The following is a 22,102-nucleotide window of genomic DNA, read 5'->3' as shown; positions in this document are numbered from 1 at the left end:
GTTGCTCCGGGGGTCTCAGGGAAGCCCGCAGGGAGCCCCCTCCCTGCGCGATGCTTCCCTATTCCGCCGGTACACCGCGATCATGTTTGATCGCGGTGTGCCGGGGGTTAATGTGCTGGGGGCGGTCCGTGACCGCTCCTGGCACATAGTGCCGGATGTCAGCTGCGATATGCAGCTGACACCCGGCCGCGATCGGCCGCGCTCCCCCCGTGAGCGCCGCTGATCGGTGATGACGTACTATCCCGTCGGTGGTCATACGGGCCCACCCCACCTCGACGGAATAGTACGACAGATGTCAGAAAGGGGTTAAAAATGGATTAGCACATTTTGTTGTTTTAAAAATGAGAAATTGCGAGTTATTTATAACCCGTCTACTTTCCTAACAAAAAATTATGTTTCCAAAATTGTGCTGATGTAAATTAGGCATGTGGGAAATGTTACTTATTAACCATTTTGTGTGACATCGCTCTCTGATTTAAAAACACAAAACTTAAAATTTAGAAAATTACAAAATTTTCAAAATTTTGGGCAAATTTTCATTTTTTCCGTAAATAAACACAAGTCATATCAAAGAAATGCTAACACTACTATGAAGTACAATATCTCACAAAAATCTATTAGCAATTTTAAAAGTAAGATGTCAGGACATTGGTCCATGAGTTTCATCTTAAGAGAATGTGGGTCATGCAGCAGGACAATGACCCAAAGTGCACAAGACATGCTTTGACAAGTCAAAGTTCTGACCTTAATCCTACAGAAATATTGTGGAAGCAAACCCACTAACATAACAGATATAAAGCTGTTTTGAAGAGAGGAACGGGCTAAACTTTCTCCCAATCGATGAGCTGGATCAATCAAGAATTACATTTAAATGCAGTAATTGTTACACAAAGGGTTATACCAGTTACTTAAAGCAAAAATTCATATACTTGGGTCATTCACAGACCAGATTTTGGATCAGTTTCTTCTGTTAAAAAAAGACAAGGTCTAATATTTTTAGCTGATTTATTTTATTTGGTTCTCTATTTTTTAGGACTGAAAATCAGATGTAGTTTTAGGTCAAATATATGCAGAAATATGAACAATTCTGAGGGGGTTAAAAAAATTTCAAGCACTATTGTACATGCTAGTGCAACTCTCCAAACAGAAGATACAAATGTTATCAGATTGCTGAATCATGACAGTTTGCAATAGGCACACTAGAGTCAGAATGGCCATTTGGGAATAATGGAAATTTCCAGATAGTTCAGTCCGACATGGACTGCATCCACTGCGACTCCGTTAATAGTATTGGCATCGTCAGGATGCCAGTTGTGTTAATAGCTGTGGTGGAGCACGGAGCCTCTGCTCCGTACTCCATCACTTATTTCTCTGGCGAAAGGCTGCAGAATACTTTAGGCCCATGACATCAATGCATCATCCTGTGATGTCCACCTGAAAGACGCAATAGAACAGGAAGCTGCAGCTGCGGTGGAAGCAGAGACTGGATTAAATTAGTGCAAAGTTTGAAATTTTTTTTTGTCTGTAGTGCCCATAATACTGTGGGGGACATTATTCAGTATTAGGGCTGTGATAAGGACCAATACACTGTAAAGGGGCTATAAAATGTTTTATCATAATACTAGATGGCAGCCCGATTCTAAAGAATCGGGAGTCTAGAATCCATATATACTTTATTTATTCAAATGTAAGAATAATACAATTAATAAATAATAGTAAGAAAGAACAAAAAATGGCTGCACTCACCAGCTCTTGACAATTCTTGTTATTTAAGGTACAGTTACACAGGATCCATGAACATGCTTATGAGGGGAGTGATGAAAGACATCAGACAACAACTTTGCGTGTTGTGGCAAATGCCACAACAACGGTTCTTTGCTTAAGAACAATAATGTAAATAATAAATAATATGTATCAATAACTATGTATATTGGTATGTTCTATGACATTTTAAAATATTTCATTATTATGTGGAAAAGCTCTTAGTACCCATACTGGCGCATACTTGTGTGCCCATCAGGTATTTTCACAGTAAAATTTTCACAGGTGGGGCCCCTCGTCCTCCGATTTGGTGGGCGGGGACCCTCGGCCTCCGATTTGGTGGGCGGGGACCCTCGGCCTCCAATTTGGTGGGCGGGGACCCTCAGCCTCCAATTTGGTGGGCGGGGACCCTCGGCCTCCAATTTGGTGGGCGGGGACCCTCGGCCTCCGATTTGGTGGGTGGGGACCCTCGGCCTCCGATTTGGTGGGCGGGGCCCCTCGGCCTCCGATGTGGTGGGCGGGGCCCTCTCGGCCTCCGATGGGGTGGGCGGGGCCGGGCCCCTCGGCCTCCGCTTTGGTGGGCGGGGCCGCTCGGCCTTCGATTTGGTGGGCGGGGCTCCTTGGCCTCCGATTTGGTTGGCGGGGCCCCTCGGCCTCCGATTTGGTTGGCGGGGCCCCTCGGCCTCCGATTTGGTGGGCGGGGACTCTCTAACTCCGATTTGGTGGGCGGGGACCCTCGGCCTCCGATTTGGTGGGGGGGACCCTTGGCCTCCGATTTGGTGGGCGGGGACCCTCGGCCTCCAATTTGGTGGTCGGGGACCCTCGGCCTCCGCTTTGGTGGGCGGGGCCCCTCGGCCTCCGATTTGGTGGGCGGGGCCCCTCGGCCTCCGATTTGGTGTGCGGGGACCCTCGGCCTCCGCTTTGGTGGGCGGGGCCCCTTGGCCTTCGATTTGGTGGGTGGGGCCCCTCGGCCTCCGATTTGGTGGGAGGGGACCCCCGGCCTCCGATTTGGTGGGAGGGGACCCCCGGCCTCCGATTTGGTGGGCGGGGACGGACCCTCGGCCTCCGATTTGGTGGGCGGGGACCCTCGGCCTCCGATTTGGTGGGCGGGGACCCTCGGCCTCCGATTTGGTAGGCGGGGCCCCTCGGCCTCCGATTTGGTGGGCGGGGCCCCTCGGCCTCCGATTTGGTGGGCGGGGCCCCTCGGCCTCCGATTTGGTGGGCGGGGCCCCTCGGCCTCCGATGTGGTGGTCGGGGCCCCTCGGCCTCCGCTTTGGTGGGCAGGGCCGGCCCCTCGGCCTCCGCTTTGGTGGGCGGGGCCGCTCGGCCTTCGATTTGTTGGGCGGGGCTCCTCGGCCTCCGATTTGGTTGGCGGGGACCCTCAGCCTCCGATTTGGTGGGCGGGGACCGGCCTCCGATTTGGTGGGCGGGGACCCTCGGCCTCCGATTTGGTGGGCGGGGACCCTCGACCTCCGATTTGGTGGGCGGGGACCCTCGGCCTCCGATTTGGTGGGCGGGGCCCCTCGGCCTCCGATTTGGTTGGCGGGGCCCCTCGGCCTCCGATTTGGTGGGCGGGGACCCTCGGCCTCCGATTTGGTGGGCGGGGACCCTCGGCCTCCGATTTGGTGGGCAGGGCCCCTCGGCCTCCGATTTGGTGGGCGGGGACCCTCGGCCTCCGATTTGGTGGGCGGGGACCCTCGGCCTCCGATTTGGTGGGCGGGGACCCTCGGCCTCCGATTTGGTGGGCGGGGACCCTCGGCCTCCGATTTGGTTGGCGGGGCCCCTCGGCCTCCGATTTGGTGGGCGGGGCTCCTCGGCCTCCGATTTGGTTGGCGGGGCCCCTCGGCCTCCGATTTGGTTGGCGGGGCCCCTTATCCTCCGATTTGGTGGGCGGGGACCCTCGTGTCATGATCTCTGCAGGCAGAGATCATAGCAAGCCTATAGAGGGACAAGCTCTCGGAAGATGGAACTATACTGACCATGAACTAAGCCTGCCGCGCAACTAGAAATAGCCAGGTAGCATTTCCTATTTATCGCTAGATGCCCAGCTCTGGCCTAAGACCTAAATAGCTAGCAGAGGGAAATATAAGACCTGGCTCACCTCTAGAGAAATATTCCAAAGAAGACAGTAGCCCCCCACATATAATGACGGTGAGTTCAGATGAAACAACAAACGTAGCAGGAAAATAGTCTTAGCAAATTTGAGGTCCGCTTACTAGATAGCAGAAGACAGATAGTATACTTTCATGGTCAGCAGAAAAACACTAACAAAACACCATCCAGAGATTACCTTAAACTCTGGCATTAACTCATAACGCCAGAGTAGCAATCCCTGATCAACGAGAGCTTTCCAGACACAGTAACAAAACTTCAGCTGTGAACTGGAACAAATAGGCAAAACAAAACATGGACAAAAGTCCAACTTATCTAGTAGTTGTCTAGAAGCAGGAACAAGCACTGAGAGGCATCAGATAACATTGTTGACCGGCAAGAAACCACCAGAGAAATGAGCTTAAATAGCGACACCCACTACTGATGGAACCAGGTGAAACAGGAAAGAGGATGACAAGTCCAATTCCACAAGCGGCCACCGGGGGAGCCCAGAATCCAAATTCACAACAGTACCCCCCCCTCAAGGAGGGGGCACCGAACCCTCACCAGATCCACCAGGGCGACCAGGATGAGCCCTATGGAAGGCACGAACAAGATCAGAAGCATGAACATCAGATGCATTGACCCAAGAATTATCCTCCTGGCCGTAACCCTTCCAGTTGACCAGATACTGGAGTTTCCGTCTGGAAACACGAGAGTCCAAAATTTTCTCCACAACGTACTCCAACTCACCCTCAACCAACACCGGAGCAGGAGGCTCAACTGAAGGTACAACAGGTACCTCATACCTGCGCAATAACGACCGATGAAAAACGTTATGAATGGAAAAGGACGCAGGGAGGTCCAAACGGAAAGAAACAGGATTAAGAATCTCCAATATTCTATAAGGGCCGATGAACCGAGGTTTAAACTTAGGAGAAGAGACCCTCATAGGGACAAAACGAGAAGACAACCACACTAAATCTCCAACACAAAGCCGAGAACCAACACGACGATGACGGTTGGCAAAACGCTGAGTCTTCTCCTGGGACAACTTCAAATTGTCCATAACCTGCCCCCAGATGTGATGCAATCTCTCCACCACCGCATCCACTCCAGGACAATCCGAGGATTCCACCTGACCGGAGGAAAATCGAGGGTGAAACCCCGAATTACAGAAAAACGGGGACACCAAGGTGGAAGAACTGGCCCGATTATTGAGGGCGAACTCTGCCAATGGCAAAAAAGCAACCCAATCATCCTGGTCAGCAGAGACAAAACACCTCAGATATGTCTCAAGGGTCTGATTAGTCCGCTCGGTCTGGCCATTAGTCTGAGGGTGAAAAGCAGATGAAAAAGACAAATCTATGCCCATCCTAGCACAGAATGCCCGCCAAAATCTAGACACAAATTGGGTACCTCTGTCAGAAACAATATTCTCAGGAATACCGTGCAATCGGACAACATTCTGAAAAAACAGAGGAACCAACTCAGAAGAAGAAGGCAACTTGGGCAGAGGAACCAAATGGACCATTTTAGAGAAACGGTCACAGACCACCCAGATGACAGACATCTTCTGGGAAACAGGCAGATCTGAAATAAAATCCATCGAGATGTGTGTCCAAGGCCTCTTAGGAATAGGCAAGGGCAACAGCAGTCCGCTAGCCCGAGAACTACAAGACTTGGCCCGAGCACAAACGTCACATGACTGCACAAAGACTCGCACATCTCGTGACAGGGAAGGCCACCAGAAGGATCTTGCCACCAAATCCCTGGTACCAAAAATTCCGGGATGACCTGCCAATGCAGAAGAATGTACCTCAGAGATGACTCTGCTGGTCCAATCATCCGGAACAAACAGTCTATCAGGCGGACAACGATCCGGTCTATCCGCCTGAAACTCTTGCAAGGACCGCCGCAGATCAGGAGAAACGGCCGACAAAATTACTCCCTCCCTAAGGATACCTGTGGGTTCAGAATTACCAGGAGAGTCCGGGTCAAAACTCCTAGAAAGGGCATCTGCCTTAACATTCTTAGAACCCGGTAGGTATGACACCACAAAATTAAAGCGAGAAAAAAATAAAGACCAGCGCGCCTGTCTAGGATTCAGGCGTCTGGCAGTCTCAAGATAAATCAAATTTTTGTGGTCAGTCAATACCACCACCTGATGCCTAGCCCCCTCGAGCCAATGGCGCCACTCCTCAAACGCCCACTTCATGGCCAAAAGCTCCCGATTCCCAACATCATAATTCCGCTCTGCGGGCGAAAATTTGCGAGAAAAGAAGGCACAAGGCCTAATGACGGAGCAGTCGGAACCTTTCTGCGACAACACTGCCCCAGCTCCGATCTCCGAAGCGTCAACCTCAACCTGAAAAGGCAGATTCACATCAGGCTGACGCAACACAGGGGCAGAGGCAAAACGGCGCTTAAGCTCCTGAAAGGCCTCTACAGCATGAGGGGACCAATTAGCAACATCAGCGCCTTGTCTGGTCAAATCAGTCAGTGGTTTAACGACATCCGAAAAACCAGCAATAAATCGGCGGTAAAAGTTGGCAAAGCCCAAAAATCTCTGAAGACCCTTAAGAGAGGAGGGCTGAGTCCAGTCACAAATAGCTTGCACCTTGACGGGATCCACATCGCGTAACGCAGGATCCCCTGCTGGCAATGAGAAGGCCCAATCTTGAGGGTCACCCCTGAGCAAGGAAATCACAATCCTAACCTGCTGAGCAGGGTCTCCAGCTGAACGAGACTTCAGGGACAAATAAAGCTTACAATTATTTCGGAAATTCTGGAAGCTAGCTCTATTCCCTGTGAAGAACTCCGGCAAAGGAATTCTCGGCTCAGATACCGGAGCATGTACCACAAAATCTTGTAAATTTTGTACTTTCGTGATGAGATTATTCAAACCCGCAGTTACACTCTGGAGATCCATTATTGTCAGGTGCACACAGAGCATACAGAGATTAGGAGGAGAGAGAGAAAAAAGACTGCAGCAAGGCAGACTGGAGGAAAAAAAAAAAAAAAAATTCCAGCAGACTTCTTATAACTCTCCTTTCTCAACCTGGGTCTTTAACACTTTATGGGCCGGTCAAACTGTCATGATCTCTGCAGGCAGAGATCATAGCAAGCCTATAGAGGGACAAGCTCTCGGAAGATGGAACTATACTGACCATGAACTAAGCCTGCCGCGCAACTAGAAATAGCCAGGTAGCATTTCCTATTTATCGCTAGATGCCCAGCTCTGGCCTAAGACCTAAATAGCTAGCAGAGGGAAATATAAGACCTGGCTCACCTCTAGAGAAATATTCCAAAGAAGACAGTAGCCCCCCACATATAATGACGGTGAGTTCAGATGAAACAACAAACGTAGCAGGAAAATAGTCTTAGCAAATTTGAGGTCCGCTTACTAGATAGCAGAAGACAGATAGTATACTTTCATGGTCAGCAGAAAAACACTAACAAAACACCATCCAGAGATTACCTTAAACTCTGGCATTAACTCATAACGCCAGAGTAGCAATCCCTGATCAACGAGAGCTTTCCAGACACAGTAACAAAACTTCAGCTGTGAACTGGAACAAATAGGCAAAACAAAACATGGACAAAAGTCCAACTTATCTAGTAGTTGTCTAGAAGCAGGAACAAGCACTGAGAGGCATCAGATAACATTGTTGACCGGCAAGAAACCACCAGAGAAATGAGCTTAAATAGCGACACCCACTACTGATGGAACCAGGTGAAACAGGAAAGAGGATGACAAGTCCAATTCCACAAGCGGCCACCGGGGGAGCCCAGAATCCAAATTCACAACACCCTCGGCCTCCGATTTGGTTGGCGGGGCCCCTTATCTTCCGATATGGTGGTCGGGGCCCCTCGGCCTCCGATGTGGTGGGCGGGGCCGGGCCCCTCGGCCTCCGCTTTGGTGGGCGGGGCTCCTCGGCCTCCGATTTGGTTGGCGGGGCCCCTCGGCCTCCGATTTGGTTGGCGGGGACCCTTATCCTCCGATTTGGTGGGCGGGGACTCTCGGCCTCCGATTTGGTGGGCGGGGACCCTCGGCCTCCGATTTGGTGGGTGGGGCCCCTCGGCCTCCGATTTGGTTGGCGGGGCCCCTCGGCCTCCGATTTGGTGGGCGGGGACCCTCGGCCTCCGATTTGGTGGGCGGGGACCCTCGGCCTCCGATTTGGTGGGCGGGGCCCCTCGGCCTCTGATTTGGTTGGCGGGGCCCCTCGGCCTCCGATTTGGTGGGCGGGGACCCTCGGCCTCCGATTTGGTGGGCGGGGACCCTCGGCCTCCAATTTGGTGGGCGGGGACCCTCGGCCTCCAATTTGGTGGGCGGGGACCCTCGGCCTCTGATTTGGTGGGCGGGGACCCTCGGCCTCCGATTTGGTGGGCAGGGCCCCTCGGCTTCCGATGTGGTGGGCGGGGCCCCTCGGCCTCCGCTTTGGTGGGCGGAGCCAGGCCCCTTGGCCTCCGCTTTGGTGGGCGGGGCCGCTCGGCCTTCGATTTGGTGGGCGGGGACCCTCGGCCTCCGATTTGGTAGGCGGGGCCCCTCGGCCTCCAATTTGGTGGGCGGGGACCCTCGGCCTCCAATTTGGTGGGCGGGGACCCTCGGCCTCCGATTTGGTGGGCGGGGTCCCTCGGCCTCCGATTTGGTGGGCGGGGACCCTCAGCCTCCGATTTGGTGGGCGGGGACCCTCGGCCTCCGATTTGGTGGGCGGGGACCCTCGGCCTTTGATTTGGTGGGCGGGGACCCTCGGCCTCCGATTTGGTGGGTGGGGACCCTCGGCCTCCGATTTGGTGGGCGGGGCCCCTCGGCCTCCGATGTGGTGGTCGGGGCCGGGCCCCTCGGCCTCCGCTTTGGTGGGCGGGGCCGCTCGGCCTTCGATTTGGTGGGCAGGGCTCCTCGGCCTCCGATTTGGTTGGCGGGGCCCCTCGGCCTCCGATTTGGTTGGCGGGGCCCTTCGGCCTCCGATTTGGTGTGTGCTCTGCCTGGGGCCACTGTGCTCTGCCTGGGGCCCCATATGCTGCCTGGGGCCCCTGTGCTCTGCCTGGGGCCCCATATGCTGCCTGGGGCCCCTGTGCTCTGCCTGGGGCCCCATGTTCTGCCTGGGGCCCCTGTGCTCTGCCTGGGGCCACTGTGCTCTGCCTGGGGCCCCATGTTCTGCCTGGGGCCACTGTGCTCTGCCTGGGGCCCCATAAGCTGCCTGGGGCCCCTGTGCTCTGCCTGGGACCACTGTGCTCTGCCTGGGGCCCCATATGCTGCCTGGGGCCTCTGTGCTCTGCCTGGGACCACTGTGCTCTGCCTGGGGCCCCATATGCTGCCTGGGGCCCCTGTGCTCTGCCTGGTGCCCCATATGCTGCCTGGGGCCCCTGTGCTCTGCCTGGGGCCCCATATGCTGCCTGGGGCCCCTGTGCTCTGCCTGGGGCCCCTGTGCTCTGCCTGGGGCCCCTGTGCTCTGCCTGGGGCCACTGTGCTCTGCCTGGGGCCCCATATGCTGCCTGGGGCCCCTGTGCTCTGCCTGGGGCCCCATATGCTGCCTGGGGCCACTGTGCTCTGCCTGGGGCCCCATATGCTGCCTGGGGCCCCTGTGCTCTGCCTGGGGCCCCATATGCTGCCTGGGACCCCTGTGCTCTGCCTGGGGCCACTGTGCTCTGCCTGGGGCCCCATAGGCTGCCTGGGGCCCCTGTGCTCTGCCTGGGACCATTGTGCTCTGCCTGGGGCCCCATATGCTGCCTGGGGCCCCTGTGCTCTGCCTGGGGCCACTGTGCTCTGCCTGGGGCCCCATATGCTGCCTGGGGCCCCTGTGCTCTGCCTGGGTGTAGGACACTGGTGACGTCACTTATCTCCGGACATTAGCTCCGGACATTAGCTCCGGACATTAGCTCCGGACATTATCTCCGGACATTAGCTCCGGACAAAGCCACGGAAGTTGGCACAAATTGCAGGAAGTAGTATTCTAGGCAATTATATATTAGATATGGGAGCTGTAGGGGACCATCATACTTTATTTGGGCTGTGAGGGGGACCATCTTACAGTATTATGGCTGCGATGGATACCATCATATAGCATTGGGGTTGCAAAGGGGACTCTTATTCTGTATGGGGGCTGTCAAAGGGTTCATCATATTACATGGGAGCTGTAGGGGACCATCATAATTTATTGAGACTGTGAGGAGGTCCACCGTGTACTGGGGCTGTGAGAGGGATCCTTATTCTATATGAGAGCTGCCGAGGACTTTCATACTGTATTGTGGCTGTGAAGGAGACCGTCATACTTTATGGGGGCTGTCAGGGACCATCATTCTGTATTGGGGCTATGAGGGGTACACACATACTGTATGGGTCTGTTTGGGGACCATCATACTGTATTGGGGCTTTGAGGGGGACCATCATACTGTGTGGGGCTGTGGAGACCATCATACTGTGTGGAGTCCTGTACTGGATCCGGAACATCGACACTCTATGCCCCCATAATATAATATATTTGTTTGATCATGGTAGTCATATTGTGAGATGTTGTTGCAACCTTTTGTATAGTTTATTCTTTGGGCATATGGGTCATTTCGATGTATGGGTTTCCTTTTTGGTGGTCACTTATTTGTTATTTGTTGCTGCATGTTTTGGGCATATTATTGGCCTTTGGGTATGTCACCCCTTCCCTTCCCCTCCCTTTTGGTGGGGTCTGGCTTATACCCTGCTCCATTATGCTGGTGTCCGTAACATTCTGATATACTTTAGCCATACCTGTAGCAGTGCGCATGCACCCGTCTGGTCCGCAGTCTTCTGCATCTGAGCGGTATCTTTGTTGCTTCCCGCACGTGACTGGGGCACCCCTCCCCGCTTGTGTGCGTGGACGCTTGATGCCGGTCTCTGATGCAGGACCTGCCGATAGGCCGGCGCATGCATTTCATTGGCTGTCGCACAACATGTGACTGGTCACATGTACCTTCACCAGCTGTATTTGAAGGTCCTTTCTGGCATTACACCTCACTTCCCCTTGAGAAAGCACAAACACCAGAAGCGAAACGCGCGTCGGGGGTCTCTCTCTCTGCTATGGTTCCAGCCCGGTGTGTCTCTCTGCCCGCCACTCTAGCGGTAAGCGCTGCTTAATATTTTAACAATACTTTACATCTTGTGTTAGGATTTTAGGCTATTTTCTGCAGCAGCTACTAGCAGTCATTCATTACCAGGAGCTGATCATTGTCAGACTGGTCTATAGATATGGCATTGCACCCCGGGGGATACCTGCTTCTTTAAATCATCTTCATGCACCTTATATCTTTTTGTATGTTTTGTACTTATTGATACTAGTAATTAATTTCTTGTATATTTAAATAAAATATTACCTTTTTAAACCCGATATACTCCTTTTTTCTCCTCGTACAAATGTGTGGAGTACTGTGTGAGTGTCACAAGTGTGTCAGGTGTGACAGACAGTCACCCTGGATCCATCTGTAGAAGGTCATTGCGATTAGCTCAAGCACCTTCATTTTTTAACAGTAACTGGTTGTGATTACCACCTTGTGCAGGATACCTAACTTTTTCAATACCAACAAAACACAAATTTCTAGGATGAGCATTATGATGCTCCTGTATGTATTTAATCGGGGAACTCCTTTATCAGTAGTAATTGATTGAAAATACTCCCTAAAGCGAACATAAAGGGGTCTTGTTGTCTTTCTTATGTAATAAAACTTGCGACTGACAGAAAACGTACACGACATGTTTTGTCTTACATGTTATGTAGTCATTTTTGTGACATGTTACAGAGCTTAACTTAAAGGTACTCTCAGTAAGATGGCGGTGACAAAATAAAAAGCTACCGAATTGAAAATTTCCATTTTAGGCTAGTTTAACATTTGCGTTTAAAAACGCAGCGTTTAAAACGCAAACGCAGGTGGTGAAAAAAATGCATGTAAATGCGTGCAAACGCTGCCTTTTTTAGACGCATGTGTTTTCTCATGCGGTAAAAAAACCGCGGCGTTTTGACGTGTTTACATGCGTTTTTTCCTGCGTTTGCGTTTTTGAAACGCATGCTGAGAAGTGTGTGACAGCTGCCAATCATCAAAATCATCTAGAAAACCCACTATAAATAGAAATAGCTAGGGTTGGGGTTAGGGTTAGGGGTAGGGTTAGGGTTAGGGTTAGGATCCCTAGGGTTAGGATTAGGGTTAGGATTAGGGGTAGGGTTAGGGTTAGGGTTAGGATCCCTAGGGTTAGGGTTAGGGTTTGGATCCCTTTATCACCTTGATGTGGGGGGGTGGCTTATCAGTGTGTATTCTTGTTTTTTTCTATTGAAACACATGCGTTCAAAACGCAACCAAACGCATGTGCTTAAAAACGCATGCGTTTACATAGACAGCAATAAGTTTTTTTGCCGCAGAAAAACGCATGCGTTTTTTTGCGGCAAAAAAACCCCTCTAGAAATTACTACATGTTGCATTTCTGCAACCAAACGCAAGCATAGAAACGACGCATGCGTCGTCAAACGCGGCAAAACACATACAAAAAAACCGCATGCGTTTTTAATGTTAAATATAGGAAAAAAAATGCATGCTTTTTTTGCGCTAAAACGCAGCGGCAAAAAACGCAAATGTGAAACCAGCCTCAGGCCTGCTTTTCCAGCCAATTATCTGTTTCAAGTCCTATTCTGTTGTTTATTAATAGGTATCTCAAATTACTACTTCTCCTACAGGAAAAAGGGGTTTGCGGAATGCTTTTCCGCTCAGATCTTTATTGCTTTCTATAAGATGCCAATTGCGTCCTATACGTAGCTATGTGGATCACTTTATCTATAGTAGTGTCCTTAAAGGTGAAAGCAAATCTTCCTACACTACCCTGTTGTTTTTTATCTTTATTTTTAAACAGGTAATTTTGAGCTTTTCCATATGTCCTATTTATTTATTGTAATATGTGTGCAGTATAACCTATGTATGGGATTGAACTTTGTCTTACATGATGTATGTAATGTACTGATATTTATCCATATACTCATTTAGTACACATTTTACATGTATTTTTCTCCCTGGAGTGAGCCCAAACAGTTCCATTTTTTTCTCTGATTGGTTTATGCGTATTTCCAAATGGTCCTTAATATATATATATATATATATATATATATATATATATATATATATATATATACAGTATATATATATATATATATATATATATATATATATATATATATATATACTAGATGGTGGCCCGATTCTAACACATCGGGTATTCTAGAATATGCATGTCCATGTAGTATATTGCCCAGTGACGTAGTATATTGCCCAGTGACGTAGTATATTGCCCAGTGACGTAGTATATTGCCCAGTGACGTAGTATATTGCCCAGTGACACAGTATATTGCCCAGTTACGTAGTATATTGCACAGCCACGTAGTATATGGCCCAGTTACGTAGTATATTGCCCAGTGACGTAGTATATTTCACAGTTACGTAGTATATTGCCCAGTGACGTAGTATATTGGCCAGTTACGTAGTATACAGCACAGAGCCATGTAGTATATTGCACAGCAACGTAGTATACAGCCACATAGTATATTGCCCAGTTACGTAGTATATTGCACAGCCACGTAGTATATTGCCCAGTTACGTAGTATATTGCCCAGCCACGTAGTATATTGCCCAGTTATGTAGTATATTGCCCAGTGACGTAGTATATTGCCCAGTGCCATAGTATACAGCACAGAGCCACGTAGTATATTGCACAGCGACGTAGTATACAGCACAGAGCCACATAGTATATTGCCCAGCCACGTAGTATATTGCCCAGCCACGTATGTCACAGGTTAAAAAATAAAAAATAAACATATACTCACCTTCCGAGGGGCCCCTTGTAGTTCTGTCGCCTGTGTTTGGCTCAGGAGGCAGGTTCCGGTCCGAGGGTGTGATGACGTCCCGGTCACATGACTGTGACGTCATGGCAGGTCCTTCTCACGCAGGCGTGCAGGGCCTGTGATGACGTCGCGGTCACATGACCGTGACGTCATGGCAGGTCCTTGTCGCACACAAACCTTAGCACCGGAACCTGCCGCTTGCATGGACTGGTCACCGGAGCGTCGGAAAGGCGGCGGAAGGTGAGTATATAATGATTTTTTTTAATTATTATTATTTTTAACATTAGATATTTTCACTATTGAGGCTGCAAAGGCAGCCTCAATAGTAAAAACTTGGTCACACAGGGTTAATAGCGGCGGTAACGGAGTGAGTTACCCGCGGCATAACGCGGTCCGTTACCGCTGGCATTAGCCCTGGGTGAGCCATGACTGCGGGGAGTATGGAGCGGGCGCCGGGCAGTGACTGCAGGGGAGTAGGGAGGGACTAATCGGACTGTGCCCATCGCTGATTGGTTGCGGCAGCCATGACAGACAGCTGGCGAGACCAATCAGCGAATGAATGTGACAGAAGTTGCCGACAGAAAGACGGAAGTACCCCTTAGACAATTATATATATATATATATATATATATATATATATATATATATATATATATATATATATATATATATATATACGGTATGCCTGGCAGATATATGTGTGTTTAATGATTGGTGTATTATTTGATTTAATCTATCTAGACTAATACATGCTGTATATTACCTGCTTTATTCAGAATTTGTTGTTTAATATGTGAGTTGTGTAGATGCAGCGCCCCAGAGTCTGGTCGTTGCAGTAACGTCGCTCTCCCACCAGGGGGAGTGATGGTACGTCTGATTGCACTAAAAGAGTTCACCTTGCAGGTATCACAGACACACATTACACTTCACACTCCGGCCGCCAGGGGGAGCAAAAGGTCCTATCTACTAGGCCACTCCTCGCACATGGGTAAAACTGGGGGTTGGATAGGAAGTTAGGGAGAAAGTAGCTGGGGAGAGTTCGAGAGAGGACCTGTCAGGGGTGGGATCCTGACAGCGGCCTAGCACAGACAGATCGTTACGGAGCCGTGCCTGTGCCTTATAGCGGCAGACTCCTAAGAAAGGACACGAAGCGATGCATATTGTGGAGAAGTGAGAAACGGGATCACGGCACAAAGGTGAGAGAACCAGAAGGAGTCGTGCCTCAAGATCAGCAACATCCTTCTGAGGCGCGTAGCCAGCGGCCGGAACGCCGAGGAAGTAATAGACTCTACGCATTACTTTGAACTACGGCAGGGCAGTTAACTTTAGGTTGGCTGTCTCACCTTTACACCTAACGGAGACAACGGAGGCAATTGTGGGAGAGGGGCGTCTCTAGGGTCCCTATAAAATAACTCCAGGCCTACCCCGTCATACGGGTGCGTCCTATCCATATCATCTGGGGGACGGAGAGAGAGAGAACATCAGAAACAGATACAAGAGTTGTGAGGACTATCCCGTGGTGCTCAGCAGGGAGGTACTACAACACACAGGCGCTGGTAGGAAGGCCACTGATTTCCACCTGTAAAGGGAACTCTGGATGTGCCTTCGGACCGGCCGGTCTCAGCCAGCCCTGTTATCAGTGCTCTGGATTGCGGATGCCAAAGCCTTCAGTAAAGAGGTAAAGAGACTGCAACCCTGTGTCCTTGTTATTTGCTGCGACCTACACCGTCATCAACATCTTTAATTGGGCGCCCCTTAGCAGGGCAACGGGCCGGGTCAGGCCACCGTGACATCCTCAGAACCGAGAGAGAGAGACCCGGTACCGAGTACCCCGCTGCCCTGCGTCTGGGGGCCGCTCCAACTTGGTGTCATGAACAGGATCTACTTAAGCCTGAAGAATCAGGTCATGTGTGCCTTAGAACTGTGACTGGATCGTGCTGAATCATGATTTATTGCAAAGACGGTATATTGCTATTTGCCGCCAAAATCCGCCATTGCAGCACCGTGTGGGGCACGAGGAGAGGAGCCATAGCTTCGCGGGCAGAGCCGGCCGAAAAGAGCATGGAACAAGAAGACGCGGTGAGGTGCCGATTCTGGAGGAGGAACCCCGACTTCCACCAGGTTAGCAGAGGGGAGGAGCGGCGATGTCTGATCCAGGAGGAGCGGAGGCGGCGGTCGCAGCTGCAGACTCGGGGGCACCTCCGGGCCCCGCAGTAGGCACAGCCGCAGGCCTTGTACCACCGCCGGGTACCGCAGAGCTTGCCGCCCCCAGCAGCCAGCCGGATGCTGCCGCAGCTACAGCAGCCATAATGCCCTTCTCCATGCCCTACCTACCTGGAGCAGCCTGGCTCCCGCGATACTCTGGAGAATCACATACATTAACTGACTTTAAAGAAGGTATCTGCAGCCTGCTTGAGTTTCATCTCCTGAAAGAGCCTCAGAAAGTTCATATGATAGCAGGCCAACTCTTTGGAGCGGCTCTGAGAGAAGTGAAGTCCTGGCCCGCCGCGGATAAGAGTACTGCGCAGCAGGTCTTTGCAAAGCTTAAAACCACCTTTGACACCCGCACCGCTACAGAAATTAAATTGACGTTCTATGGGTGCAAGCAGAGGCCGCAGGATAGCTTACGGGACTATGACCTTAATCTCCAGGAGGCACTGCGGGCCATCAAACAGAATGACCCAAACAGCATGCAAAATGAGGATAAACTCCTGAAAGAGCGGTTCATCGAGGGGCTCCTGTGCAGTCACCAAAGGGCCCAACTGCACTTCCTGGCCATGCAGAATCCAGACCTGACTTTCGCGCAATTCAAAGATAAAGCCATCCAGCCGCTACAGGAGCAACAGCCCAGCTGTACAGTTTTTCCCAGGCATCAAGCTCTCACGTACCACCAGGAGGTGGTGCCAGATGCCCCAATTGCCGCCGAGGCCGATGCCCAGATCCTGGAGGATGATTCCCCTGCAGGACTACGCCTCCAGATGCAGGAGCTGACCAAGAGCGTTGCTGCCCTAGCTCGGACCGTACAGTCCCTACAGGAGGCCCCCAAGGAGAAGATCCAGCTGGCTTCCAGACCGGAGGATGTCCCCTGGCCGCGACAGAGGAGGATTCCGCCGACCAGAGGCAGGGACGACGATCGCTTTCATCGGGACGGACAACCTATCTGCCGCCGCTGCCACCAGGTGGGCCACCTTGCAAGGTACTGTCATTTAAACGAGCAACCCCTGGGGCAGAGGGCCAACCCCCAGGAGTAGGATGATCAGGCCCGCAAAATTGGAGAGCCAAATACATTGGAGGGCGACCAGTTCTTCCCATCGTGATCAACGGTATCCCCATGAACGCTTTGCTGGACACCGGTTCTCAGGTGACGACTATGCCTTACATCCTTTATAAACGTTATTGGGAGGACACCGACATTACTCGTGGCCCCGATGATGATTTCACCATAATAGCCAGTAATGGTCAGCCATTGCCACAAGTGGGGTACAAAGAGGTCAACATTAAAGTGGGGCGGGTAGAATTGGAGGCCCAAGGGATTGTAATTGTTGATATTGACCGACGTGAATGTAATCCCATGATGACCATTGGTACTAATGTCATAGAAAATTGTCTTGCAGAAGTTATTGTCCTGTTACAGCAGGTAGCAGAAACAGCTGGTTACAGTGAACAACGTGCCCTGCAGAAAGAAATCAGGGCTCTGATGCAGAGACAACAGGTGGAGCTGACTGGTGGTGAGATTGGCCGTGTCACAGTGGGTGATTCAAACCCGATCGCGATACCCCCCAGGAGTGAAATGTTAATATGGTGTCAGGCAGCCATAGGCCTCAGGGGTAAAGACTATCAGGCCCTGGTAGAACCTGTATATTCAGATAATAGGCCTACCCTCCTGACAGCCCGAGGGGTGGTTGACGTCCTTAAGGGGAGGGTGCCAGTACGTGTTCTCAACTGTGGGGAGGAAGAAGTCCACCTAACCAAATATGCCACACTTGCCAAACTGTTTACTGTTAATAATAGTGTGATACAGGCACCCGGACCCTTGGTCCCCTCCAATCCAGCGGAGAACAAAGGTTCTGCAGGGCAACTGAAAGATTGGTGTCGGGAATTGTACATGGGCACTGACTCTACCCCACCTCACCAGAAACAGGGGGCCTACAGGGTGGTTCATGAGTATGAGCGGGTATTCAGCAAGCACCCCCTAGATTTTGGGCAGGTAAAAGGGATTCGACATCATATCCCCTCAGGAGATCACCGACCCATAAAAGAGAGATACCGGCCTGTGCCCCCAGCTCATTATCAGTGTGCCAAGGACATGTTGCGAGAGATGAAGGAGGCTGGGGTAGTGAGAGACAGTTGTAGCCCCTGGGCAGCTCCGTTAGTCCTCGTTAGGCAGAAAGATGGCACCATGAGGATGTGTGTTGATTATAGGCAGCTAAATCGCATTACACATAAGGATGCATATCCACTGCCCAGGATAGAGGAGTCCTTGGCTGCTTTAAAGTCTGCTAACTACTTTTCTACCTTGGATCTCACCAGTGGGTACTGGCAGGTTCCCGTGGCAGAGGCGGACAAGGAAAAGACGACCTTCAAAATGCCGATGGGTCTCTGCGAGTTCAACTACATGCCCTTCGGGCTGTGCAACGCCCCGGGAACGTTCCAGAGGATGATGGAGTGCTGTCTGGGACACAAGAACTTTGAAACCATGCTGCTACATCTGGACGATGTCATTGTCTTCTCCAGGACCTATGAAGACCATCTGAAGCACCTGGCCGAGGTGTTTGAAGCCCTGTCCAACTTTGGCTTAAAGGTGAAACCGTCCAAATGCCATCTGCTAAAACCCAAAGTGCAGTACCTGGGCCATGTGGTGAGTGCTGAAGGAGTGGCCCCAGACCCCGACAAGGTTACTGTGATCAAAGACTGGCCGAAGCCCAGCAACCTCCATGAAGTCCAGCAGTTCCTCGGGTTGGTAGGCTACTACAGGAGATTTATCAAGGACTTCACCAAGAAAGCCGCGCCCTTGCAAGACCTGTTGGTGGGCCAGTCCAAGAAGACCAAGTGTAGGAATACTCCATTTGACTGGAATGATGGACTGGAGGGATCCTTCTCTTGTTTAAAGTCGGCGCTAACGGGAGAAGAGGTACTGGCCTACCCTGAGTATGACCAACCGTTTGTGCTGTACACGGACACCAGCAATGTGGGGTTGGGAGCCGTGATGTCCCAGGTCCAGAAAGGCAAGGAGAAGGTAATTGCTTACGCCAGCAGGAAGCTTCGTCCCACTGAAAGGAACCCTGACAACTATAGTTCCTTTAAGCTGGAGTTCCTCGCCATTGTTTGGGCAGTGACACAGAGGTTCAAGCACTACCTGGCCTCAGCGAAATTCACCGTCTTCACAGATAATAATCCACTAACGCATTTGGACACAGCAAAACTCGGTGCCTTGGAACAGCGGTGGATGGCCCGGCTGTCCAATTACGACTTCACCATCACGTACCGGACAGGGCACAAGAATGCGAATGCCGATGCATTGTCCCGGATGCCCAACTTGCCAGAAACGGGGGAAGATCCGGAGGCACTTGAAGAGGTAGAGCTGCCCGCTTTCCATCACCCCAAGGCCACCCAGTGTTCCCATCATGTGAAGAACAGGCGCAAGAACAAGCAGGACGCCACGCTGAATCCCCTGCCCCACCATGGATGGGCAGAAACCCAGGATAGTGACCCCGTGGTCCGTCGGGTGAAAGAGCTCCTGACGCAGGCAGGTTTGCATCCCAGCGCGGATGACCTACAAGAGACAAAACAGCTGTGGAAGGGGAGAAGCAAACTGTTTATTCACGACGGTAAGCTGTGCCGGAGAAGCATCGACCCCCGCACCCATGAATTGGTATGGCAGATAGTTGTCCCAAGGCAAGATGCGCCAATGGTTCTGGGAGCGTACCATGATGGGGCAGGACACTTTGGATGGAGGAAGTTGGAGAGGCTACTCCGTGGGAGGTTCTACTGGATTGGCATGAAGAAAGCCATTGAGAAGTGGTGTCGAGAGTGTGGCCCATGTAGCCTACGCAGGAGGGACCGTGACAGCCAACGGGCTCCCTTGCAGCCTATCATCACCAAACGGCCGCTCGAACTGGTTGCGCTAGATCATGTGAAGCTAACACCTAGCCAGTCAGGCTATGTCTACGCTCTTACCATCGTGGATCACTACTCTAGATTCCTGGTAGTTGTGCCAGTCAAAGATCTAACGGCCAAGACAGCCGCCAAAACCTTCCAGCTGTACTTCTGTAGACCACATGGGTACCCGGAGAAGGTACTGACTGACCAGGGGCCAGCATTTGAAGCGGAGGTGTTCCAGGAGTTCTGCAATCTGTACGGGTGTAAAAAGATCAGAACCACTCCGTACCATCCACAAACTAATGGTATGTGTGAGAAGATGAACCAAGTGGTAATCGACTTACTGAAGACCTTGCCTGTGGAGGAACGGAACTTGTGGCCAACAAAGTTGCCTGACTTGGCAGACATGTACAACCACATCCCAGTGAATTCCACCAACTGCACCCCAGCGTACCTGATGCGAGGAAGATCTAGCAAGTTACCTGTTGATCTAGACATGGGGGTCCTAACCACCGAATATACCTCGCCAGATGCCGATTGGGATACGAAAAGGCAGCAAAGGTACCGCCAAATACAGGAGTGCGTGGAAAGAAGTCTAGCCCAAGCCAGACAAAAACAAGAAAGGGACTACAACCAGCATGCTCCTGTGATTCCCTTGTCACCCGGTGAGCAAGTACTCAAACGAAAGAGGAGATTACACAAGCTTGATGACCAATGGGAAGCGGAAACGTATACCATCCTGCCATCCGATTTTGACAATACAAAGGTCTGTCTCATCAGCAAAGATGGAGGGAAACCTCAATGGCAATATCCAGAGACCACCTTAAAATATGCCCTGATAAGTTGAGAGAAAAGGAAACAGATCCAAGAACCTCTACACCTGTAGAAGAGAAGAAGATGATACACACTGTTCTTGACGATTTTCCCCAGTCCTGGACTCAAATAAATCAAGCCATCGTGGTACCTGTCTTAACGTTTTGTCAACTGAAACCACCAGAACTAAATGTGGTGCCAGATCATCCGGACCCGCAATCACAGCAGACCCCACCAGAGGATGCCATGCCAACCGTTGAACCGGCAAGTCCTCCCTCTGCTATCGGTGAATCTGCCATGCCCACCATTAGTAGCAGCAGTCCTGAGAGCTCCAGCATGCCAGTGCTACCCAGACTCACTAGAAGTGTAGCTAGAAGACAGTGCACTACACCAGCGATAGCAAGCATAGCGGGCTCTGTTAGGCCAATAGCAACCCCTGCACTGCAGATGTCTACACGTAGCACCAAGAACCAAACTCCACTTCGCTACAAAACTTGGAGATATTAACGATAGTTGCTATTTGGTTGAAAATGTTTGTGTAAATATCTTTGTTACAGGTTTAAAAATGGACAATGGAGTAATGGACAGTGAATTGCTCCAAAACTTTCACAGGGACCCCTTTGTTTACCCGGGGTCCCTGCTGTTTCAAGGTTGCACCCACTGAACTGGGAGTCATGAACTGTGCATGACCAAACTTTCGCAATGTTCAAGTGTCCTCACCTCCCATAAAGGGAAGCACTGTTATATTTACTTGTTCATAGCATTTACTTGTTCATAGCATTTCAAAATTTTGTATGTCTTTTGTTAACATGTATTGTTGTTCTTCTTTCCCCAGTCCGGGAGTACTGGATTTAACGGGAGGGGAGTGCAGCTCCCCAGAGTCTGGTCATTGCAGTAACGTCGCTCTCCCACCAGGGGGAGTGATGGTACGTCTGATTGCACTAAAAGAGTTCACCTTGCAGGTATCACAGACACACATTACACTTCACACTCCGGCCGCCAGGGGGAGCAAAAGGTCCTATCTACTAGGCCACTCCTCGCACATGGGTAAAACTGGGGGTTGGATAGGAAGTTAGGGAGAAAGTAGCTGGGGAGAGTTCGAGAGAGGACCTTTCAGGGGTGGGATCCTGACAGCGGCCTAGCACAGACAGATCGTTACGGAGCCGTGCCTGTGCCTTATAGCGGCAGACTCCTAAGAAAGGACACGAAGCGAAGCATATCGTGGAGAAGTGAGAAATGGGATCACGGCACAGAGGAGATAGAACCAGAAGGAGTCGTGCCTCAAGATCAGCAACATTCTTCTGAGGCGCGTAGCCGGCGGCCGGAACACTGAGGAAGTAATAGACTCTACGCATTACTTTGAACTACGGCAGGGCAGTTAACTTTAGGTTGGCTGTCTCACCTTTACACCTAACCAAGACAACGGAGGTAATTGTGGGAGAGGGGCATCTCTAGGGTCCCTATAAAATAACTCCAGGCCTACCCCG

The sequence above is a fragment of the Ranitomeya variabilis genome, chromosome 6 (assembly GCF_051348905.1).
Source record: "Ranitomeya variabilis isolate aRanVar5 chromosome 6, aRanVar5.hap1, whole genome shotgun sequence".
Taxonomy (NCBI): domain Eukaryota; kingdom Metazoa; phylum Chordata; class Amphibia; order Anura; family Dendrobatidae; genus Ranitomeya; species Ranitomeya variabilis.
This window is presented reverse-complemented; position numbering follows the sequence as displayed.